We start from the raw sequence: 27,217 nt of genomic DNA on the forward strand, positions 1-27,217 counted from the left end.
GTTGCATCTGTCAGGAAATCTGGAAAGTAAGCAGTGGGCTTCCTCCTAAGGAGTAAAAAATTTCTTAGTTTGCTCATATGCCCTATCTAGCATTAACGAGAGAGAAGTAAATTTAGATAGGTACCATTACTGACTGCCCCTATGACTGACCCATGAGTGCATAAGTCCATACCCTGCTAATATAAAGCCCTCAGTCCATCATCTTTCTCTGATCTACATTACAATATATGCTTAGAAGTCTAAATGAATAAAGCAAGAAGAAAACATCAACAAATGAACTGTGTCAGATTTCTCAAAATGTGGTTACCTCGTAACAGTATGCACATTAAAATTTGTGATACATTACCTACTCACCTCTCCCTCAGAACACATATTTTTCACATTTTTATGACTCCTTCTGCTCCCCACTTGGAAATAAAAGTTTAAGAATTATAATAGGGAGGCCTTGAAAGCCAAGCACTTACCTCTGCCACGTGGGAAAATTTACCTTCCAAGGCATTCCTTGACAATGAAATCCAGATCTCAGCATTCTCTAGCAAAAACACAGCCAGGCTCAGAAAGAATAGAGGTCAGAGGAGGGCAAAATTTGGCAGCATTAGGCTAGCTCAAGTTACTAGAAGGAAATGGTACTAAAGAAATGATCAAAACTTCAGCAGTTAAAACTTCTCAGAAATATAATTATGTTCTACATCACTAGTGATTTGTAAGAACAAAGAATCCAAATAAATCCATTTAGAAATAAAACATTTGGAAAGTCTTTTTTTTTCTTGTTCTACATTCCAGCAGAAATTAAAATCTTAGTAATATGTCTCAGAAACTTAATGGTTCTACAATGACACATTATGCCACAGAAAATTTAATGATCAGCTATTTCAAGGTAAACAATAATGCTTGTGTGAGTTCTGTAAGTGAAAAATTCCAAATTATACCCAGGTGTTACAGACAAAATAACTATCGGCTTTAAGCTTTGTTATGCATTATACCAGGGAATAGTCTCCTGTAAACCAGAACAGGGCACAGCTGATAACAAAAGGATGACTGGTGTAAAAAAAAAAAAGTTGGATCTGTGAGACGTAGTGGCAACAGAATAAAGAGGAAGACAATGGAGAATCCCCAAGCTCTATCCTTATCTCATCCTCCTTCATCTGTTGTATTTTGTTGTACAGAAAGCCTTGCATAGAGCCTAGTTGTAGTTCTGAAACCACACGTCCATAATACATGCTAGACCAAAGGGCATGTTAATCTGTTATCAATGGATTCTCTGTAGTCCATCTAGATGCAAAAGTGCCGGGGAAAGATTATTCAATAGGAATAAATTCTTTAACAAAATAAAAGTCCCAGTTTCTTTGGGAATTCTACATAGGAAGAAGGTCTTCACAGGAAGTGTGACTGGACATTGGAATGGGCTGCCCAGGGGGGTTGAAAAGTCACTGTCCCCGGAGGTGTTTAAGAAAAGACTGGATGTGGCACTCAGCGCCATGATCTAGTTGACAAGATGGTGTTGAGTCAGAAGTTGGACTTGGTGATCTCAGAAGTCTCTTTCCACTTAATTGATTCTGTGATAAGCCTTCTATCTCAGATTACTAAGTAGTGAAAGGTCTGTCAATGGCTGAGGCTGAAGCCAAGGAGTGTAGTTGAAACACCTTAGTATTGGTAAATATATCAATTTTTCTTTGGTCATAATATAAGAAAGCAGAGCCTTCTCATATCTCAGGCATCTAACAAATAACACACTCCAATTCTTGGCCCACATGCTCGTGCACACAACCTACTGCAAGCCTAGAAAGTCAGCCCCCTAAAACATTAGAATTAGAAGAATAGTTAGAATTTAGCCTTGTTATTATCAGGCTTGCAGGGAAAGGGGACATCTTATTCTTTCTTGACTAATGTTCAAAATGGCAACACTACCCTAATATTACTGAAATTCACTACTTTCTCCTTCAGCCCTCCACCACAAAGACTCTGTTTATCTTCTATCCCTATTTAAGTTTCTCAGAGTCACTTCCTCCTTTTTACTTTCTAGCACATTCTTTTTCTTTTTTTTCCTCACAACTTTTCTATTTAAGTCATAACTGTTTACATAAAGCACCACCATTATTCTTCCCCGTTCAATGAAAACAGAATATAAAGTTGACTATAACAAAAACAGCAGATATTCAGCCAATGCCTTCTGTTAAAGTAGTCCAGTAAAACCTATATTTAGTTTATTTTTTCAAGTCAGAAAAAAATCAAGATTTCAGGCTCTTGCTTCTTACTCCTTTAGAAATGTTTCTTCACATCTTTGACATCTTCAAAATACCATCCAGTTAGAGGAAGAAACATAAAGGAAAGCCACAAGTATTGTATTAATATACTGCTTGTGGTCTCTTCCCCTCATCTCCTGTTTTCCTCTAAACAGATGTAATTGTCATCAAATCTTTGATTAGTAACATACCCACAAAGGGATAAGTTGCCTTTTTAATCTTTCATCAAAACCAACAGTTTCTGAGCAACTGGACATACAGGCAGGGAGCAGAGACTCCTTTCAGGTCTGCACTGACTATGGCCAGCCCGTCTCTGATATAAAAAATATCAAAGATTTTATAAAAAAATAGATTTATAGGCTTATAATAGGCTTATAAAAAATAGGCTATAAATGGGCTTCTAAAAAATAAATTTCTCTTTGCCTTCCTGCTAAATTTCAGGCAAAAAACCTTATCCTAAAATATCTCATGTATTTTGTCCAGTAAGATCCAAGAACAAATTAATAATTAGGTCCAAGAGAATAATCTGCAGTTACATAACGTCCAATTACAGTGAAACTGCATAATGTCCTTGCTGAGAGCACAGAATATTGGATTGTCCATTGTGGGTGGTTTTCTACAAGCATGCTACCAATCATGAGCTAATGATTGTATCAAAACTTGACTTTGTTTCAAATTACACATCACTGGGCCTCCTGGAATAGGCATAACCTAACTCCAGACAATGATCTAAAAGATCTAAAATGATCTGAAAGAAATCATAATTTTTGTCACAAAAAAAAATTTAAAATCACACTTTAATTTTAAAATCAAAAGATGAAGAACCTTGGGGATAGTCACTTGCTTAGTCTACTAGGCCTTACTAAAAAAAATCTGCTTCTTACAGGTCATGTGTGTGTTTCATTGTTTCTTTATGGTTTTTCTCTTAAAATTGGTATTTTTTGACATATGCTTTTCATAAAAGACCTACATTCAGAATATGGAACCATTGTTTAGTCAAATATTAGCAAACACAGCTGCTATTGTTAAAATCTTGCGGAAAGTAAACATGGATCAGCATGGTGTGGCATGTAGTGCAGGTGAAAGTGTTATAAATGAATTGACTCCACAGCCAAATTAAAAAAAAATGACAAAGATTTATTAATTACAAATTGGAAAAAATCTGCCACAGCCAAGACAGCGTCAACTCTGGAATTTGGCGCTGGGTGAACCTGGATTCAACTGACAGAGTGCCGGCGTTTCCCTGGAGGTTCACCCCAATCACTTCATACGGCCTGGTTATATACTCTATATTCTCCCCGACGCCTGCATAACACAGGATGTCTCTTGTGTTTGTTCATTTGTAGAGTTTGCATATAGGAATGCAAAGATTCACTCCCGGTGCTTCTACAGTCCTTTCAGTGCTTCTACAGTCCTTTCGATCCTTCCTGGATGTTCTTTTCACATGGATGACCAAGTTCCTTCGAATGTACAAGGCGTGCTTCGATGTCTTTCACATGTGTTCCGGTGTGAAGCCCGATGTAATCAGCTCCTGGCATCACTCTCGTGAATGGCCGGGAGAATCTGCTTTCATGGCTCGGGAGGCTCCTTTCATAAGCTAAAGACTTGATGTTATCGTTAGCATGTTCCGGGAAATGCTTGAATAGAAATGAGATTCTGCTCCCGGGCGGAGTTGGTCAAAGGCATGTGGTAGTTCAATGTAATATTTTATACATATATATATTCACTAACAGCATGAATTTATCACTCATATATAACAAAAGTAATGCTGAACTATCCGTGTCCCCTAGAAAGGGGGTGCAGGCACGGAGGGGAACATACACATTCAGAAGCGGGGTGTTGTGAGACGCTCCAAGTGCGGGACCCCAGCGCTGTGTGTGCGGGCAGGGCAGGCCGGGCCCGGCCCTGCCGAGCGAGGCCCTGCCCGCACAGCCCAGCCCCGGGCCTGTGTCCCGGCCCTGCCGTGGCCGCCAGGCCCTGGCCCGCCGGACGCCGTGCCCACACCCAGCCTGCAGCCCCGGGCTGGCCTTGTGATGGCCAAAGGACCGCAGGGACGCCGTGCCCGCACCCAGCCTGCAGCCCCGGGCTGGCCTTGTGATGGCCAAAGGACCGCAGGGACGCCGTGCCCGCACCCAGCCTGCAGCCCCGGGCTGGCCGTGTGATGGCCAAAGGACCGCAGGGACGCCGTGCCCGCACCCAGCCTGCAGCCCCGGGCTGGCCTTGCGATGGCCAAAGGACCGCAGGTCCCACCTGGGGAAGGGCCCAGGAAGGCCAAAGGGTCTCTAAACCAGAGCCTGCGGCAAGCACACGGCCTGACCCTACCTGCTCTTGGAGACTCTATCAGCCAAACAACACTGGAACCAGCACTGGTAGCTATATTTGTTCTTTTCTACATCTTTTCTTTCTTTCTTTCTCTTTCTGCTTCTTCTTCTAATTCCCTCTTCTTAAGTTTTGAGTAACTTAAAATCAGATGGGTTTGGAGTGTACTAAGTTAAGTAGGCTAAATTAGTGCTTTGTAAAGCGTTCAATGTTGATTGAATGCTGCTCTAAACTTTTGGCAAAGTTCTTGGATTTTCTGAATTGGCCAGTAAAGTATTATGTTGCTTTAGCTTCTTGAGAATTTCTTATCAGTATTTCTCCCTGGCATCTAACTCAGGATACATAAAAACTGTAAACTTTTCTACTCATCAAATGAGTTTTTTGGGGCCTTATGGATATGACTGCAATCCCCAAAGAATGTGTAACGGGGGAATATGCATGTGAACATGTTCTGTGTCTGCATATGTGACTGTCTCTATCTGGATATTAATGTTATTTTATTTGTCAGGTATTATAGTTCATCTGTTATATTATTGCTATTGATCCTGAATGTGTTGTACACTGAGTGCTGATCCATCATACCATTCATAAATTAATGAAGTGCTTTGATCCTAATTTTGCTTTAAAGTCTGTAAACTAAGTAGCATTTTCCTGTTACAAGCTATTCCAGTGAATGTTGTTTTCAGCAATTGTCAGCAGCAGATTTGGCCTTATTCTAATGAATCACTGGCATATGTATAATTCTTGAAGGATTCTGAAACTTCTGTTCTTTTCTTTCCTATCCTGCATCCCAACCTTCTGTGTAGTCCTGTTTTTGTAAGAGAAGATGAATTTTGTGCAGTTTGTTTCAAATCTATTTCCTTCAATTTTGTTGTTTAAATCACTGATGTTGGAGATGGATAACTAATCCCTTCAAAAGCTGCATTTTGCCATTAGCTTTTTTTCCACCTGGCCATATCTCTTTTGATGGATGTTCAGGATAGTGAGTAGACGGGGTCGACTGATGAGGCAATTAAAAGATGTTTTTTTGTGAAATCAGTGTCATAGAAGGGTGAGACTGTAAGGTTGTTACATTCAAAGCCATCACATCAGAAGCTTTACATCAGAAGTTGTTATAATTCTAGTTACAATGTCTTTTATGAATTTCTAATCCAGTCAGCTACTTCCACAAGCTTGCTAGCATCTTCATTAACCAATTATTGATTGCTACATTTTACACTATTTGCCACACTATGTCTCTTTTTTATCCAATCATATAATTCTACAGACACTTACTGGTGTATCTTCTACTTTTTACCAATTCTATAACAAGTTCTATTATTAGACTTTGTTTTCTACTATATTGCTTAACATATTTATTTGCTTACATGAGGCATATTTCTATTTGCTTAAAACTTATTTCTGCCTTAAATGACAAATCTTTATTCTTCTTTCATGTCTCTTTCACTATTCTAAAGCTCCAAGCCTTCTCCAAGATATCCATCTCTATCTCTGAGCTTGTATGTTCGAAGCCTTGGGAGCCCTCTGTGCTTGCATTCCCCACAGACATAGTTGCTTAAAATTTAGGTGAGAGCAGAATAAAGCATAGGAAGGTGAAGCAGAGTAGTTGAGAGAAGTTTCTTGACTAGGCATGAGAAACAGGTGATAATGGTGGATGATTATAATTAGAATTGTTGCCAACACAATATCTAAATATTACCAATGCAGAGTATGATTAACAACTCCATCATCTGTTTCTACAGACTGTAATATAATCATATCTTGATTATGAGACTGTCTAGTCGTGAGTTCAGTGACACCCCCTTGCTTTCTCAGCTTGGAGAAGTCTATGTGTCACTAGGTCTGCTTCATCTCAGATTTGGTCAATGGTCTGTGTCTAAATAGGTCAGGCTAGAAATGTACTGGTTTACGGGTTTTTTTGCCTTACAGAATTCCTAAATGTGAAGCAATCGAACACTTACATAGTTACTTTAAGATATTATCTCCATATTTGACTGGATCTTAACTCTTTCACTTGGCCATCCAAAAAAGTGTTCCCAGTCTTCAATAGTGACCTGCAGGCATCCCTGTGAGGAAGGGGCAGGGGAGGGGGAGAGGATGATATGCACCCAGAAGCTGCTTGCAACCTTGAAAGACCAGTTTGCCTGGTTGGTCCAGTCTCCAACAGTCTTTTAAATCCTTTTGCAGGCCAGTGTGCACCTACAGTCACACAGTTGCTAATATCTCTGTTCCCTCATGTCTGGAATTCATTAACTAGGCAACCATCCAAACATCTCCTCCTGCAATACTGACCTGGTGTTCTTTATCTAGGACAACTCATACTGCCCATCTGAGACAGCTGAATGAGAGAGGGCATGGGTGTTTGGTGGGAGGGAGCAGAATGGAAGGTCTTGATTGTTTTTCATCACCATCACCAAAGGGAAACGGACCAGAAATTAAAGGGGAGCAGGAAAAAACATAATGTATGTTAAAATCACAAATTTGAGGCACAGGATTTACACATCTTCACTCAGAAAACCAATTTTCCTTGATACAACTGACAAACTCTCCAGACAATATGCACTGCTGAGCATCATCATCACTTCAGAAAGCACATACTCTTTCCCATGCTGAAGATCATGACATCCAACCTTCAGAAGAGCAGAAATTTTTGTAATACATGTCAGTACAAATATTCAAAAAATGAAAAAATTTGAGTTAAACTCTTTTCATGTGCAAAGCCTATTTGCAGTCCATCTTCTTAAGCCTACTGAACATAAGGAACACTGACAGCTATTGGATCAGACACTTAAGGCACACCTATGCTAGCTTTCTTGTTAGCCTTTTAATCTCCTTTAAACTTTTGATTTCACTGTTTTTTACAAGAGGGAAGTTAGGCGTTTTAGCCTCATCTCTCGTAAAGAAGCAACATGAAGTATAAAGTTATACAAGGTAGCTTGCTTAAAATAGAAATTGATATTTCTGTAATATAAATATTCTGAGGTTTGGAGACAGAAAAGTTTCTGTGTGATGAAATAAAAGTCATTTTGACTGACAGCATAACAAATTTTTTTCTTTTTAATGAACTAAAATAAAACAAAAAGTCCACATCCTAACAATGCCAGATAAATAAATGAACTGGTCTTGAATTATGGCAGAACTTGAATCACTCCTCACAAAGCCAATGTTATGTAAATTTATACATAATGTTCCAATATAACTGTATCACCTTAAGTTATATTAATTTCTCTGTTAACTTTTTTCCTCCAAATTCAGACCGCTAAATTCCTCAGGTTAAATCTTAATCCACTAGTTAATTCTCAAACATAGAGTGGTATTGCAGAACAGAAAATCTTTGCTCCATTTTGTTCTTCTTTTTCTTAGGTAGGCCAGCTAATTTGTAACTCGTGTTGTGTTTTCTGTTTTAGCAGCATCCTAAATTGGCAGATCTTGAAGACTGTGCTGTCATGTAAGGTTTCCAGTGATACATATGTTTTTAATGTACAGGGCATAATTTAATGACAAGACACTTCACTTGTTAAAAATGTCTGGAGCAAGATGTCTTTAAATAGTAGGCACTTTCTTGGTACATTAATTTTCTCACACTCAGAAGCAGAAAATGTAATAGTAGCTGTCATTTAGTTCAAAGCTCTGTTTACTTTTTAAAGTTATTTACAGCTTAAATGTCTTGTTCAAACTGATTAGCTGTAGTAGGATTTAAAACTTTTATACTACCCATTTATTACAGTTAATATGTTTTTCCTCAGACTATAGTTCATGAAATCTGTCCCATCAGCATTAGGACAAGAGTTAAGGTTTTGTTTTGGGGTTTTTTATGCTACACCTGATAAATATAAGTCAGTGGTATTTTGAGAACAACTGAAATAAAAAACACAAAACCCTAGCCTACAGGTAACACAGTGGCTGTGGCATTTGCATTTAATCCCTTCCCTTCACATTTACAAACAGAGAGAGCCAGAACAGCTTCCCAACACAATACCTCAACAGACAAAAACCCATATCCTCATCTATAATTCATCTTGGCTAATAATATGCTTACTGACTGACACTATATCCGACAAGCCCTTCACAATGTGGAAGATCTAATTACAGAGGCCATAACATTGTTATTCCACAACTGAAAGATTGCTTAACAAACATTTCAAACATGCAGAGACATATATAAATAATAATAAAAAAATCACAGATTTTAATGTAAATGTAGACTAAATCCCCCTTCCAAGACAAAGATGAAAAAGCATTAAAAGATGTAAAAATTCAGTGGAGAGAGGCTTTTTTACTATTCCTGTCGCATACAATACTGATCATTAAAATGGTGTTTCAAATGGAATAGTCTTCCTTGCCAATATTACTTCATTCTTTTCCTCCTATTTTGTCCTTTTTCTTCATGCAATCCAGGCAAGTTTTTCTGCATCACTAAAAGTCCCTGCTATCCTTGAAGCTGAGATGACTAATTGATGTGACTATGAAAAAGGGGAAGATCTAGTTGGGTTTTTTCTGTGCGTTTAAATGCATGTTGTCTTTCTGCCAATCAGTTTCTACATTACGGTGAAAATTGAGCTTACTGGTTCTCAAATTGAGTTAGAAAATAATGCATTTCAGAAATGGCTTTTTAGCACAGGATTGTAAAAGGCAGTAGACTATTATCTTTCCTCGCATTTTACTCCTGAGATTGCAAAAGAGTTATTTCCTCTTACACACACAAAGTTTTCCATTTCTAGTTGACACTACCTCCTGTATCTCTGTACTGGAAGATCTGTTGATTTACCAGTACTAGAAAGAAAGTACAGGCATCTTTTAATCTAATTTACTGTTGTTAATTATTGTGTTATGGCTGTCAACAACTTAATGTACCATCCACAAATTTGGTGGGTGAGAGCAGGATCATTTGCACTCTCAGTCATGCCACTGTGTCAGAGGCTTTATGGACCTCTGTCTTCCAGCAGGCAGCAACTGAACAAGGGTCAGCCCTTCATGCACTGAACTCAACTGGTGCAAGAGTAGACTTCTGTAACTCTTCTCACAATAGGGCACCTGGCACACTTCTGATTACCTGTGGCAACCAAAAAGTTTTCCCACATGCATCTTTACGTGTTTTCTCCATTGATTTTAACTGACTTATCAAAAGCTGTTTTGTGGCACACAGTTTCCCAGACTTGAGCAAGTTTTCTATTTTATTTCTGAGTTATTTTGGAAGTTATATTTTTCATTAAATAAGCAAAAAGCAAAACTGAAAGCACTTATTTTTCTTTCCCTTTATGTGATGTATATCTAGAAGGAAAATGGAGCCATTCCTTCCAAGAACATGGGTCAAATTCAAAATGTTTTAGTCCCATGTAGGACTAATACTCTTCTTTAGTCCTAGAAAAATAACCAAACTTTTTGGGGTACTGAGTGTCAACAGTTAGAGAATCAAAAACTTTCTGTAAGCAAAACTAAAATGATGTAAATCTGAGCCCAGTTTATTGTTTTGCTCAGAAAATGGTGCTTAGCTATGGATGCCAAAGGGTTTGCCAAAACTATCAGCCTACTTAGGCATGGTTTGTTAATAATCTTTAAAGAGCTTTTAGTGGATGTGGACAGATTCACTATCTGTCCACACGGAGGAAGATAGGAAAACTCATTTAGCTTTTAGGGTTGAAATGAAGCAATCAAGACAGTGATTAATGACTTTTGTTGTTTGGGTCAGCAGAAGTGTAATGAAAACACAGTAAAACAACGCAAGCAGAAACAGACATACATGACAGACTGTAAAGGAAGGGCGCCTTACTCATACCTTAAATTATATCCCATTTCCAATCTGAACAGTAATGTTGGAACTGAACATGCTTGAGAGGTAAAAAAGGACTTAGGACAAGGACTTAGATAGACTTCAGTGACTTGCAGTCTAATGACCACTTGCTACTTTGTATATCCTTTCCTTGCATTGGTGCAATTCTTTAGCTTAATTTATGCTGCAAATAGATTTTAAGTGACATACCACTACACCTACATGTTGGCACTAAAACTGATGACGCCATGTTCAGCCAGTCTTCCAGCATATGAGAGGCTATAGATTTTGACCAGCTACTTCAGTCAGAGTATTATTTTATTAGTTATTACTGGCCAGTAAGAAGCTTGTCAAAATGACACTGGACATGCTCACATAGGAATATTACTTGCTTTAATTTTCAAGCACATCGAACGTGAAGCAGAAACTCTGGGTACAGAATGCTTGCACTTAGTTAAGCATTTTCCTAACTTGAACGAAGATTAAGATGCTGTGACAGTTCAGAAAAGTACAGTGTCCGTTCTGATCCACCAGTCCTGGCTCATGTTACCAGTTTGATTACAGTTATTTTTGTCATATCATTAATGTTACCTTTGATCTAGGGTTATTTTGCATTGGCCTGTGAAAAAAACTTAATTTAAAATAGTGTTTTGTATCTGAGATTTAGCAAGTGTCAGTCCAGTTCTGTGTTTTGTCACTAGACATGAATGGAAATAACATGAGGAAAACTTTACAATGCCTTTACCTTTCATCTAGAAAAAATAAGGTTTTGGTAAATTTCATTTGAGTGTTTTTATCTAAAGATAAATGTTTTAGTTTAACTTGGGTTTGATTTCAACCAGTGAGTCTACATTTAATTTTTGGTTGCCCGAAGTGGTGGTCTTTGATCTAAGACATCAGTTAGATTGTATATGTGGAACTTCTTAACTTAAGGGAAGGGATGTTCAAATCCTCCCACTAGTCTGGCATTCATTCAGGCACCTGAAAAGAAATTATTCACATACAAAGGAATTACCATGTGAATAGTGTTTCCACACAGCTTCTGCATATGCTGTCCTGCATTTTTATCAAGACTGCAAACATAAACCAGCGTGAGAAAGCAGGTGTTATTTTCCTCTGTCTTTTGAGCATTAGTCTTTCCCAGCAGTAAGCTCTATGTGCTAATGGCCACAGCAAGGCACTCTAAAACCAGAATTTTTTAATTCTTTCTTTTTTTTTAAGGTCTGGGGCTTTTGATCCAGTTTTAATTAAGGGGCAGAACTTTTAAATAAGAGGCAGAAAGCAAAAGCAAATGATTCTTAATATTTTTAAGGGTATTTGAGGCAACTGTATTACAGAAGGAAGAATCGAAAAAGTTTCTAAACTATTACGATGTTTCAGTTTGTCTTCACAGATTTTTGTTTGCACAGAATGTAGAAATGAAATGCCTTTGAATTATTCCTGACTTTCAGTAACTCATCCATATTGACTTATTATGTCTGTTTCGAGGTCATTTGTACTATGAGAAACAAAGAATTTTCTTCCGATGTAAATCAAAAAGTATAATAGAAACTATTTAGTTGTGGTTAATAAAAATTACCATTATTATTAAAACAGCCATTGAATTGAAAATAATCTACTCTCTTCCATGGAATTACTCAAAGATCATTAAATTACATAATCAAACCACACAGCACACAGTATGTTTGTTGCACAAGGCATACACCTAAATATTTATAGGTCATTCAGCTAAAATGAAAAAACAAAGAGGAGAGCAAACAAATGAAGAGAAAGAAAAGGGAGGGGGAAAAAAAAGAGAGAGAGAGAGAAAACCCCATGGAATTTTTTTAAAAACCCCCACAAACAAAAAACAACTGTAAACTTTTGGGGGGGAAAACTTGTCACATAACAGTGGAAAAATAAAAAAAGTAACACTAATACCAAAAGTAAGGGAAAATGAGAAACTACTGGTAAAGTTAAAAAAAGTTAAAAGTTAAAAAGGGAAAGTAAAAATCATTTATTTACACACTGTGAATTGAAGATAAATGTAAACAAGACAGAAAGAAAAGGCAAAACAAGGAAGTCCAGTGGATAGGATCACAAGAACAGTTAGTGTTCCTAATGCCTATGCATACTAAGATGCTTTGTTGTGCTGCAATCATTTAGGTTTCATGGATCTGGAAATAAAGATGTGAAATTCAGCCTGTCAGGCAAATAGCATTTAATCTCTTATAACCTTACCTGGATTGTCTTTGCTTGCACCCATCACCAGTCATAATCAGCGTCACATCATTAATGCAAGAGGCAGTTTTCAGAAGTATTACTCCACTGCAAACATAAAATATGATTTGAAGTAATGACATTTATCCTGTTAAAGTGACTTGGCTATTTCTTACATACTGAAAACTCAAAACTGAACCCAATTTGATTTGTAGGTGTTTTACAATCAAGTCTTGTGCTGGCATCACAGTGCTGAGCTAAACAAAGTCCTAATGAAACAGGATATCCCTCAGGTACTTTCCCAATCATGACGTTTGGCATTGAAAAGAAAAGATAAAGGTAAATGCAGAAATTAACAATTAGCGAAAAGTTGTAGAAGTAATAAAATAAGCAAAAAAGAGGAAAACGATGTCTCACATATAAGCAAGGTTTTGTTGTATAGCATGTCATCAAGGAACCTATAATAGCTGGCAGGTGCATACAATAAGGGAAAGGAATTTCAGTAGAAAGAACACAATTTCAGTAGAAAGAACACAATTTTTTTTCAGATTTTAATTTGTTAAACCATTGGGGGAAAGAATACTTACAGTGAATGTAGAGAAAAGATCTGTATGCCAAAAAAGTGCAGAAGGCAGGCTTGGGAATCAGCGTCTCAAAGATCCAGGAGGTCGCACCTTGGAGATATCTAGGGTGGAAGATCTCAGAAAAAACTATAAGACCCAGAAGTTGGAGGTCAGCACAAGAGTCATGCATTTTTTCATCAGAATGCGCAAGTGCTGATAGAATCCTTTCGTCTCACAAAAACGCAGGAGAGGGAAATCATTAGTGCTTGTCCAGATTGTCAGCTTGTGCAGCCACCAGCTTCCACAGGAGCAGTCAACCCACGAGGACTGCAAAGTCTTCAGCTGTGGCAAACCGATGTCACAAAGTATCCATCATTTAGAAGACTCAAAAATGTTCACGTTTCTGTAGACACATTCTCAGGAGCAGTCTTCGCATCAGCATATGCAGGGGAAACAGCAGATCATGCTTGTCGGCATTTTCTGCAAGCATTTGCATCGTTAGGTGTGCCTCAAGAAATAAAGACAGATAACGGTCCAACGTATACAGGCAGGGTGCTTGATAGATTCCTGAAAAAATAGGGTGTCAAACACACATTCAGTATTCCGCATTCACCCACAGGTCAGGCAGTCATTGAGAGAACACATCACACCCTGAAATCCATCCTAGATAGACAGAAAAGAGGGGAACCGGAAGCAACACCGCACATGAAATTAAACAAAGCATTGTATGTGTTGAACTTTCTTAACAGCTCATCCTCAGAACCCAATCCACCGATCCTGAAACATTTTTCCAACAGTTCTCAGGCGAGACTAAGGGAGAATCCTTTAGTGCTGATCAGAAACCCAGAGTCGGGACAAATAGAGAGTCCCTTCAGACTAATCACCTGAGGCAAGGGTTTTGCTTTGTTTCCACAGGACGAGGTTTGAAGTGGATGTCAGCACGGCACGTGAAACCATTTTGAACGCAAGAAGAGAGCACTGATCCCAAGAGCAGCGAAGCGAGCACTCAAACAGAGGAGGAGGCTCAAGCTGCAAACAACGGTCCAGAAGAAACAAAAGAATAAAAACTTTGGAGATTTTTTGGTTGGGAACTTTACAACAGTGTTTCACCACAAAGGGGAAGTCGTGAATTTTATAATGCTTATATGTTTCATATCATTATCCATTGTCTCAAACGAAAAAACAAATTTACCGGTTAACCAACCAAAGAAGAACATTTAGGAAGCTTTAGCCCAGGCAGCAAATTTAGATAGTATCTGTTTAACACATTCTAGACCAGGAAAGCCATTTTCAGTTTGTATGGTTGAGATGCCAGTGAATGCATGGCCAATTCCAAGACACACTCAGGTTGAAATCTCACAAGTTGTTAAAGATCCTGTGAATGAGTGGTGCGCTTGGACACATCTTCTTCCTGTGGCTTCTACCGAACCTCAGGAATTGGAAATTTTTGGGTCCATGACAATAGAGATATGCATACAGTTTCAGATTCAAGATGTGGCAAAAACGAACAAAACCATCGATGTCACTCCGAATCGAGAATTTTATAGAAACGCATCAACATGGTGCAAAAATACAATCACAATAGACAAAAGATCACTCCAAGTACCTGTGCAATTGCCAAGAAGACTTTTCTTGATTTGTGAAGACAGAATTTGGTATGGTATTCCTGCGAATACCAAGGGAGGTCCATGCAGCATCGGAGAAATTTCAATGTTGTCACCAGATTCAAAATTGATGGGAAAACAAAAACATAAAGAAAAAAGATCTTTGCAACAATATGGTACAAATTGCGATGACAAAGTGTACACTTGGGACAAGGCAAAAAGAATTGCAGTAGCAATTTTTTCACCTCAAACAGCATCAGGGGTGGCCTTGACTCAACTGGACCACATGGGTTGTTGGTTGAGCAAACATGCCCATTCAGTCTCTCTTGCACTGAGCGACATGTTAGAAGACATGAGCGGTGTAAGACAGGCAGCACTTCAAAACAGAGCAACAATTGATTATCTATTGCTCACTCATAGGCATAGATGCAAAGAATTTGAAGAGATGTGCTGTATGAATCTCTCTGATCATTCAAAATCTATTCACGAGAACATCAAAAGAATAGAAGATAGTATTAAAAAACTTGGCGAAGACACAGGGTCTTAGATTGATGACATGGCAAGATTTTTCGATCTTTCTCCTTTATGGAGAGAAGTTTTGAGAATAGGGTTCATAGTTTTAGTGGTTCTTATAGTCCTCATGTTTGTTACACCTTGTATTCTTTTGTGTATATGCCGCATCATAAGTTCAGTCATAAAACAGGTGCTTTTTGTGCAAACAGAAGGGGAAGATGTGAGAACTCAGCGCACCTCTCCTGAAGGCCAGAGCTACCGAGAGAACCCTTGGGGAGCTCGGGAGCCTTGAGATGTTGCTAAAAGTACCTAGTGGCTCAACTTTGACCCTGCAAGAGATGTACCACCTATATGTGGAGATATAAGGATCACTAGTGTGTAAAAGATGTAGAAATAGAACATTTATAGGTCAAAGTACAGTTTTTAAGATTTTGGTACAAGAGAGTTGGAAAAACAAGATGGAGAGAGTTAGAGCCTGCCACATAGTTCTTCCTCCTTCTTCTTGTCTTCCATTTTCTGTGTGACGTAGGTATTTTTGATAGGTTTATAGTAAAGGTACACTTAGTAATAAAAATGATAAGTATTAGAGACAAAAGATAAATATAGTTTACATAGACTTTGTTATAAAAAGATGCGACCACCCTGTGGGCAGTCAGAGTGCCTTTGGCTGCCTTGCTAGTCAGACCCCAGCTAAGCAGAAAGAAAATTTTTGTAGATAAGAAATAATAAACAACCTTGAAGACCGAACCTGAGAGTCCAGCCTTGTCTTTTGGAGCCCAGGAAGCGAGCCCATCTCACCCTTGTCTGGGCAGAGACAAATAACAGCAAGCCCGAACAGATAGCTAAAGAGAATTTGCTCCTTAAACACTGTAGTTTCAAGCTCTTGAAATGAAATCCTCTGTGTTTGAATTGTCAGTTCAAGTAATTCAGTTATTGATGACTGCAAATATACATTTCCACTGCATATTACTTGTCAGACAGCAACCTAATTTCAGAATAGATTAAAAATATTTCTTCATAATAGCTGCAAAACCCCAAAAATTAACTGAGCTTAAGAAAATTAATCATCCAAAAGACATTAAAATAATGTTATGTTTCCTTAGTGCATACGACCAATCTTATCATATGTCTAGGGTGGTAACATACAAAGGAGAGAAGTTTATGACCACTAAGATTCTTCACGGTTCAAAGTAAAAGTAAAAATTGTCTCCATTACGCTAACCCCTACTTAAATAAAAAAATAAATGATTACCATAACCTGAAAAACATTCATTGATTAATTTCTTCCAAAATTAAATGGAAACCCCCACTTTTTCCTGTTTTTAAACCAGTAGTGAAATGTAAAGAGTGCATACCTCATCAGATAAGCCAAAAAGGATTATGAAAAGCATGAGAAACTATTAAAGTCTTTAGTGTGTTCACTGAAAAAGGGCGAAACTCATGTTCATGTACCCGCACTATCTTGCACTAAATTCTTGTCACAATGAGCAAGCTAATCTTTACTTTATTCTCCCTCATATAATGAAGGTGACTCGGCTTGAGTGAAAAACTAAGTATCTTTTTTTTGAAACTTGAAATATTCCTGCAAAATGTAGTTTTTCATACATAGAAATCTGTTCATTAGTCATTCTCATGTTGAAAATTCTAATCAGCTCTGCTTGTGTACATTGATTGCCAGTTACTTTCAATAGCCATAGCATTGTACTTGAAACATTGCTACTCAGTAGGAATATAAATGATGAAATAAGAAAAAATAAAAGCTGGTAAATAAAATCAATTGTAAAACCTCAAAAAAATAGGACCTGGGAAAGCTCCACTGAAGCTAGTGATCATATGGAATGTTTTATCACTTAAATGTGAAATAGCCATTACACAATGAAGCTCCATTCAGCCTGCCCTGTTCAACAAAACATTCATTCATGTGCTTAATTTTTGTCTCAGAGGAATTGACATATATGATAAATATTTCTGGAATTTTATCATAAACAAGAACTAAACATTCTGTTGATGTGAGTCTTATTGCATAATGCCATTATGGCTTTGATATTGAAAATGTGAAATTTGTGGTTTCAGGTTAGAAAAAAAATATAAACCCCCCAAAATGTAAAAAGGCAGTATCCAGAACATTGAAGAATGGTGTTTTAATCCAGGCATATTAATTAGTTCATAGGCTTCATGGATATCATCTATATCCAAGAAATGCTATTTTCAGATTTTCAAAAATCTGTTAGCTTGGGACACAGGTGAGCAAATTTATTTATATACATTAGCATTTTCTGCTCAAAATTGTCATACCTCCTTGACATTTAAACAATTTACATCAGCCAAAGATATGATGCAAAATAACCATTCATTTATCTTAACTGGGGGTGGGGGGGAAAACCACAATAATTTCTACAGGGCAGCTGAGTTTCTGAAGAATTTCCAAAATCCACAGAAAGTACCCCCTTCAGTCACTTTTTCTGAATGGCTCCTTGCAGATGCATGGAAGCTTTGTTGAGCTACTGAAGAATATTACCAGAAATTATAGTGTCACATATTAAAAAAATATATAAAAAGAGTACATTACTGATTCAAAATTAGAACTTTTTATAAAACCAATATTAGAACCTCAGAATTTTAGCAATACACTGCTATACACAGTTCTGTAGCTCATTATTTTCTACACAAAGCCACTTTAAAACCTCTCATATGCTTCTAATATATCACTTAGCATTACGCAATTGCTACTTCCTCTTCAGTTTTAAGACAGTTAAGTCTTTGAACTCTTAAAACTACACTGTTCTGACAATTTTTATAAAACCACAGGGAATGCAAACTATTTTTTGCTTACCAGGTCACAAGCATTAAAAAAAAAGTGAGCTTGCTACAATTTCTTCAACTTAAAAATCTTTTAAGTTACTGATGGGTCAGGCTTTGTTTTTCAAGTGTTCTTGTCAAATAAGGTAAAACATAGAAACTTGCACAGCATGCATATTTGCTACAAACTCTATTTGCTACAAACTCAATACGAAGTTTTGGGAGGAAAGAATAATATACATGGGAGAACAGTAGGCAAGAATTGTGAGGTTATTTTGTTTGTGTTTTACTCTGTAAAAACTATTCAAAGCATTGAAAAATAGAAACAATATTAGAAAGAATAAAGTCTGCAGTATTTACCTATATAAAACATGCGTGATGCACAGTATGCACTTTTATGTTTCATGTCAATGAAAGTCAGCATTTTGAAGTTCCTTTTCTTTCTGTTTCATGCCAGAGAAATAATAGAATTCACAAGGAAAAAAAAAAAAAAGAATGTCCACATTAAAAATTGCTTTTGATAACTGTCTACATGAAGGCGGCAAAAAAGACACTACTGATGCTGGTATTTCATATAACTGTTGAAAATGGAATATTAAAGGTCTTGGAATGGGAAAAGTACATCATCAGTTCAGGTAAAGCACTGGCAAGGCACTGAGAACAACTGCAAAAATAACTGCTCAAGCTTTGTGATTACCAAAGCTTTAGTTCATAGACCTTCAGACTAAATTGTAGGACCTGCTGTTCATAAATGATGAATGAAAGGGAATTCAACATTAGGCCTATACTTTCTTGGTATTTCATCATCCAGAAATGATCACTCCCTTTAGCTGAACTTTATCTCATATCCTGTTACATATGACTGAATTTAAATTTGTAACTGCTTTTTGACTAAATATTGCAAACTAACAAATTCTTCATTCAGATTTGTTTGATATAATATTTTAAAGTCAAATGAAGTCCAGAAGATGACCTTGGCACAATCTCTTCAGAGACCATCCAAGGCATGGAAATAGTCTAGGGATCTGCAATAGTACAGAATGCAAAAGGCTGCAGGCATTGCATGGGATGATGACAAGAAAATCAAGACCAAGAGCAGATGATGCATTTCAGATGAAATTTTTTCAAGTAATAGCAAAATACTGGCAAAAGGTTGAAGGATTCCTAAGCATAACCATATTACACACTTTCAGATCAAAGAACATTGTTTCAGTGGTTACAAAGAATTCAACATTTGCATTAGGGAGCATTTGCAACTTAAGGGAAACCTTGCTGTTTTAATACTTTGGTAATGCCAAAGATTTGCAAGCAATTAAACATGAAAGAAATACAGTACATTGAATATTTACATAACATTTTTATATTAGAAAGATGTTTCTCAACATAGACATCAAAAGAAAATTTTAATAGTTGCATTTAATCATTCTTTCAGGATCTTATTAGTAAAAAGTATTATAGTTACAGTTAATTTCACATGTCTTTTTAATACCATTTGTAAAATCTGTCAATTTGAAACAGCATTTAAGCACATTATACTCTGTCTACATCAGAGGTATAAATAGTAAAAAATGATACTACTAATAATTTTAATTTAATGGATCACAAGATGGATTTTTTTGTATATTTTGTTCCTTAGGACATATGATAGTAAGTTGGACAAAATAATGAATATTGAGTAATTTTTTGATATCACTAGTAATCATTATCTAAATCCTTTTTATAAACATACCAACTGTCTTGTCAAAATTAGCTATGATTTCCCTTATAATAATTCTTTGAGCAAAGTTTAAGACTTGTCTAGAATGTTTGGGTAGGTTCTTCTGATAACCACTTTTCTTGATAAGAAATATTATGTTCATGATGATAGTAGCTAAATGGAGAACTTAAGGATAGGCTTCTATCTTTGCAGTACTGATACCTGCATTTTACTGAATATTAATAGTAGAGAACATCAGTTTCCACTTGTCAGTTCTTTTTTTATTCAAGACTATCTCCTTTTAGAAGGCTGGTCCATGGAGGCAGGTGAAGTCAAGAGAAACTGTGCTTGAATTTTCAAAAAGCACTCTAATAATAATCATTTTAAAAAAGACCAGCCCAAAATTAACAAAAAGCAAGGCAAAAAAAACCTCTTTATGCCAAAGAGATTATGAGGTTAGTGTATATACTTTTGGCTTTGAGCTCTCTTATTATTCTCTTCCATATTTAAAACATGATAGCAAGCTCCTATAAGCTGGATACAGTTTTCAAAGAAAAAAAATTAGTTAACTTGAGGGAAATACTCTAAGGCAAATGTCTATAGAAAGACTACATGTAAATAAGTAAATATTTACTTGATGAATAGTTAGTATGGAATTAAGTATGGTAGCCAAGGGCTACTCACTGAATCAAGGAGAAAGGAAAATGGAAAATATAGATTGATTTCTGATTTAATATCATTTATTCTGTCCATGGCATGCATTACAGAAATAAAGAAAACACACCTTTAAATAATAGAATCATATCATAGAGTTGAAAGAGCCCACAAGTTTCATTAAGACCAAATTCTCTCCCTGCTGGGACAACAGCAATGAAAGTCCATACTATACAGAATTCAACTCCAAAAGTAGTTGGTATCCTAGCTTTTCACCAGCTAAGCTTTAAAAACATGCCTTTTCAGTGTGAGAGACTCGAGTAGTTAACTTTTAGTAAATTGATAAAAATGATGTTTCTACACAAGCTCAGAAGATGACCTGTGAGTATTCTTTCTTCTCTGCAGAGTGAGTTTCAGTCCCAGGTCTGTTGCTCTTCTCTCTGTATCCTCACCAGCCAGCACAGAATGGTAAGTAATCTACTGCAAGAATGCCCTAGTAGCAGATATCTCCTCTTTGAAAGAAGGGAGTTTGTCATTTAGTATTGCTATTGGTGGCCAACGCTTCTCTGTCTTAGTCTAGTTCAGGACTGGCTCTTGCTTGGGTTAGTTTATTTTATCACAACTGAAGCCTTAAAACAAGAGTCTGTAATTCAAGAAGACCTTCCAGAGGAAGCCAACTGAGACAGTGCAGTTAGTCTGTGTGCAGAAGATAATGCTCTAATTGAAACTGTATTACAGCTATATTGTGTGGTTAATTAACTGTGACCCATCTTAATTTTTTCCAATCCACCTGGCAGTAACCAAATGCTGGCTTCTGGAATTCTTTGGCATTTTCATTAAAATCTATATGGAAGTTGAAGTACAGATTTCTCTGTGACAAATGTTGTTTATGTTTTATTTTTCTGTAGTATATTTGTATATGTTATATGTCAAAATACATGGTTTCAGTATTCTAAGGTAGTTCCATTTCTGTAATGTAAAAAACCTGTGATCTATTCTAGGGAAAACAATTCCCGTTATTTACCATGACTGTGACTGTACATTAACTTCACTTAATGTAGGCTGTCTAGAAATATATGACAGCGTTGCTTTGCCTGTTTAAAAATTTTGCTAAAAGGCTACAGATTCCAAACTCTCTCAATTGAAAAGGAAAATTGCCAGAGTTCTGCATCTGGCTCATTGTATGACTCTTTAACAAAATGTTGTTTCAAAGAATACCACAAGACAATAATTTAATTATTCCAAACAATAAAACTCCCTATAAAAATAACATTTTCTAAAACTTCAAGAAACCACAGTTTATTTTTAGTTCTGCCTGGTGAATTATGTTTTATCCTTTAATAATTTTATTCATTTAACAGGAGCTCAGCCTACACAGTAGCCCTAGGCAGCCCTGCATGACCAGTGAATTGGACCAGATGACCTTCAGAGGTATCTTCTGACCTCAGCCATTCTGTAATTCTGCAGTACATTTGAATGCATTTAAAAGTCATTGAGCCAATATAGGAGCAGTATCATGTACTTGTCTTACCTTGATTTCTTTGACTTTAACTCTACTTTCATTATTAGAATGGTTGTTAGATGAGCCTGTTACTTGTTCTCTCTTCCACAACCCCTTTTACTTGCCTCTGTCTGGATTCTGTACTTGAAGTGAGGGAGCTCCTTCAGTGCTAGATGTTGTTTTCCTTTGACAAAATAGTCAGTGAAGAAATGGTTTAGGAATTATATTTTAAAAGTGGAAGTGTTTACCTACCTGCTTACTTTAATGAACAGCTGTGTCTCTGAATACTTTGCATATCAGTCCTGTTGCAAAGCTTGAAAGAACCCACAAAAATGCATAGCATTCCTTATTTTAATACAATAACAGGACTATAATGAAAATAAAAGGCATAGCATGTTTGTTTTCATCAGAAGTGTGGGGGAAAATGACTAGGGGTAAAATCAGACAAAACTAAGAAGTTATACTCACACTCTAACAGAAATTATAACAGTATGAAAATTATAGGGTGAAATGCAATTGCCACCCTCCAGATGGTCTATGGTCAGCATTCCCAACCGCAATGCCACCTGCGGTACATTCAGTCAGCATGCCACACACAATACATCCTAAGGGGGATAAAACAGAGGGTGGAATGGAGTGGAGACACCATGACCAGTCTCTGTCAAAACCCTTGCAGAGGAGGGAGCTCAGTGGTACCTTGTATTTTATAAGGCGCATAGCAGCTGTTCAACCAAAGAAGAAAGATTTCTTGCTCTTGAACCAGCAACTGTGGCAAGATCACAGATGCCTAATTTCATCCTAAAGGTTATCTCAGATGTACTGCTGATGTTACCCACCTGCAAGGTATGACTACCCACCACTGAAGTTCATGTATGGCTTGATTCACTCAAGCTCCATCTAAATATAATAATAAGTTAAAAATTGAGAAAAGTTAGAGAAGAATCCATAATAACTCCTGGGATAAGTTAATGGCCTGTACCTGTCTTCTCTCCCATAGGGATAGCTGTGGGGTACGAACTGTACTCCATATGTCTTGATTGATTATCCCAAGCCAGTTTTTGTTAGGAGTTAGAGTTTATCCGTATGCTGCTATGAATATGTTTCTTGCAGCTAGATACTATCATTGGCAATCTTAAAACCTTATACCTGTCAGAATTTTTTAATATATTCGTAAAGAGTGTTACTCCATAAAGTGTTAATTGTGAGCCCTTCAAGGTTTTTAACAAGTTGCTTGCATCAGCAACTCTCCACTTGCCTATAGAGACCTAGAACGGAGTCTTTCTGTTGGCATGGTTCCCTGAATCCTTCCTTTTGCTGACAGATCAATTTAAGGTGTGGAAACGCAGGAGAGGGGCCTTCTGTTTGCATGTGGCCCTGTGCAAGTCAGCTGAACCGCCCTCCAATCCAACAGGACTGCTTAGAGAAGGATCCCCATAAAAGGACATTGCCTGTTTGGGCACATGAGTCTCAGCTTTTCTCTGGCACTAACAGACTAATCAAACACAAATGATTTGAGAAAATCTCTACTTTCACATAGCAGAGGTGTTATAAATAAGGACAGACAAGGAAATAATCTCTATCTCTTTCAATTGTCCTCAAGCATAACAACTATGACTGGAAAAATTCTGGATGAAGGAAGAAACAACAAATGAAAGCAGAAACAGAAAGAAAAAAAGGAACCACAGCAAAAACAAGCTTCAAAATTGGAATCCCTCTCTGAATCATTAATACTGGAAAATTAGGGGAACAACAATTTATAAAAACTTACTGGAAGAAAAGGAAATGTTTGGTGCTTTTGAAGGAGTCCCACAAAGAAGACATTCTTCTTTCTAGAATACTGCACTTAAAATGGTTAGCATTACTAGTTTTGGTTACTAGTTTTTTATAAAAGAACATCAGATAAAAATATTGGCAATACCTCCAAATACAAAGGAGCTCAACATTGATAACAGAACCATGCACATATCAAACAAATTAATGCTGCACAGGAGGTCCCTAACGATGAATGAGCTGGCTTGCCTAGTATCATATCCCTCTCAGTCTCTTACACTGAATATCTGAGGGTTTTATCCTCAAAGTGGCATAACTTAACAATTCATCATCTGGAAAAGGTTTTCCCCAGCCTATAATGAATTCCTTTTTTGCTTTACTGTAATTGTAGCCGTTGGCTTCAGAGATGGAGCACTTAAGGTCTTATTGAACTCCAAAGCAAGAAAATCTTGCTAGTGGTATTAGCTTTAATATTATGAAGTTAATTATTTAACATGGGTGACTTGGAAAATGCCAACATATGTGGCTCTAAAAGTATTTCTAACTATTCACTTTTCTATATTGTAGGCAAGAAAGAAACTTTAAAATTTTATTTCAAGTAAATGAATGCCAAACTAAAGAATTTGTGAAAGACTTTTTATATAATAAAAAAAAAACACAAAGAAAGAAAAATTAACAATATATATTTTCTGTCAATCATGAAGGTACTGCAACCAGATACGCCATTTTTGTAAACACCTTAGTCAAACCTTAACAGTTGCTAATGAAATCATCTCATTTCTAACTTAGTTGCCTGACCACATCATTGAGTTATCTGCTGTATTTGCTATTTATACTTAGTGGTCTTTTAGACAGCTGATACAAAAATGCCCAAGATGAACAGCAAATTCAGAAATACAGAACTTCGCACAATAGGAAACCCTAAGCAGGCATGAAAAAACATCAAGAGGCAGAAATTTCTTGCTGTTTGGGAATGGAGGACAGTCTTGTACACTGCAGCAATACTGAGCATTTTCCAAAGTGCTAATTGGGCAAAGGGCACAGGTGAATGTCTCCATGATTTAAAAAATATTATTTGAATGAGTGCAGACAAGGACAAGTCAGCTCAATCTAAGACTTGTGTACATCATGCATCTGAAAGCAGTATTTTGATGGTTTCAAAATTTGCATTTAAACAAGTTAGATAATGCTATTCCTACTACTGAGCAGGGGCTGTAGTATTCAGTTTGGACTAGATCAGGTCACCCTGCACAAGACCTATCAAGTCAGAAATGGAATAGTCTGAAATATTCCATTAAAAATTCAAGACTTAATCACAAATATCTGTGAACACATACAGTTTCTAGTCCACATTTTGAATAAGCCAAATGGATATCAAGAAAAAAAGAAAGATGACAGATGTAAGACTTACCTAATTAAATTACTTGTCAATATTTTTAAGGATTTTCTCAGTACAATGCAAACATAAACCAAGCCTGAACTATGTGGAATTACTATGATAATATAAAAAACAAACTAAAAACCAAAAATCAGTTTAAAGAAAGAGTCACAAGAAAACCACAAAGAAAAAAGAAGTCACATTCACCACTACAAGAACTTCAAGTTTGAGAAAATATTTAAAATTCTATTTATTTTATGCAAAATCTGCAAGACAATGCCTCTTCACTGATTTAGTGCTGCATGCATGTGAGAGGAAATATTGACATTAATATTGACACTATCTAGATGACTGCAGTGCAATGTTGTTAGAAAAATAAAAAATTTGAAATACTAATATTTTCTTGCCCTTTCCCAATATATTTTAAATTAAGTATTGCCTCCCTTCTTTTACTCCCTTAAACTAACTTCTACTGTTTAGCTATAAGGTGAAAGTCAGTCTTCTGGTTTTGCTTATTAAGACTCCCCAGATTTCTGACTAGACCATCCTTCCTGCCTCTTGGTTGTGCTCCTCACAAATGTACAGTGAGGATAATGTGTAAAATTATCCATTCTTGTAAGCAGCTTGCATTTCTCTGCTCTGTCTCCCTCTTAACTTCCAACCATAAAGTTTTCCAGACACCTACATGTATCCTAAGTGACTCCACCTGAATTGTGGCCTTATAATTTGCAGAATTTTTTACATATTTCAAAATTTTTATTTGGTGAAACTTTGCCCAGGGTCATACACACCATTAGGCATATCAGTACAAAAATTCGGATAAATCCATTAAAGTGAACATTTTTCATTGCAATTTAATCCCTGTGACTTAATAGAAAATATTCAGTAATGTATTTAATTTCTTCTTTCTACACGTATTTCTCCATCTCTTAGCTACTTGCATGTATCTTTTTGTTCCTGAAAATTTCGAACGTTCTCCCTCAGACACCCTAAATCCCTAATTATTTTTAAAAATCCATTGCCTATCAAAAGTACTGACCAACTGTACTCTCAAAATTAAATATAGGATACTACAGTCCTATAATGAAGCCATAATGAATGTCTATTTTTTCTGATTAAGATATTCTTAAGTGAAGTGTTAGGAAAAAAATTCTAGGAAAAGGAATGGCATGCTTCAGAGCTACCATATTCTAGAAAAGGAGGAAGATACTGCTAAATACCTGACTCCTTCCACTTGTTCTCCTAACTTTCTTTCTATTTTCCTTATCTACATGCTAAAATTAATTCAGAAATCTGAGGCATATTGAAAATTATTAAAAATGTCCTGTTTCAGTTTGTTATATTTTTTCTATGTTTGTTTTTTCCTCATCATTCAAATGAAACTGAAATATTTAATGTGGAAATATAATATTTTAAAAAGTTATTTCTTCATTGTATTTATAAACCCTATTTATCAGAATATTAGATACTTTCCTAAGTGGGCTTGATAGATACTTGCATTGACAAAACTTTCAAAATTTTAAGAAATTTGTTTTGAATGACCACTTCTAAGGATAACTTGTGTATTAAAATATCTTCTTGTAGCATCTTGTGAAAATGGAAATTTGGTCAAAACATACATAATATCTCAAAAGCAAACCTGATGTGACACCACACATAACTCTTTTTGTCTTCTTAAAGTGGAAGAGTACCTGAGATATGACTGTGGTATTACACATCAAACCTATGAGTTTTGTTACTTCCTGGTAAGTCATTGCACTTAGAGATTCCAATATGTCTAATTATGTGTGAAGCAGAAAGTGGAATATGTAAATTGATTAATAGATTTGAGACAAGATCTTTCCATGTTACCTCTAAGCCTTCTGTCAAAATCCGTATTGCAGAGTCTCAAATAGAGTGGTGGAATAGCTGGTTCCCTGAATGAAAACATAGGTTTAATTAAGTTGCTGATCCTATAGGAGCACAGTTTAGATCCAACAATAAAATGTAGGGATGGCTCTTTAAATGTGTTCAAAACTCATCTTGCCAGATCATTCCTTTAGTTAAAATCCACACTTCATTGCAAATGGGTTGTTCTTTGGGTAAGGTTCTTCCTATCCAGCTTTTCCACCATTTTCTGAGGAAAATGAACAATTTTCTTTGGGTGTACATTAGTTTTGGGTTTGTTCAGTGGCAGCTTTCTATATTATGTAAACATACATGAGAATG

This window comes from Fringilla coelebs, assembly GCF_963513975.1.
Source record: "Fringilla coelebs genome assembly, chromosome: Z".
In the NCBI taxonomy this organism is placed as follows: Eukaryota; Metazoa; Chordata; class Aves; order Passeriformes; family Fringillidae; genus Fringilla; species Fringilla coelebs.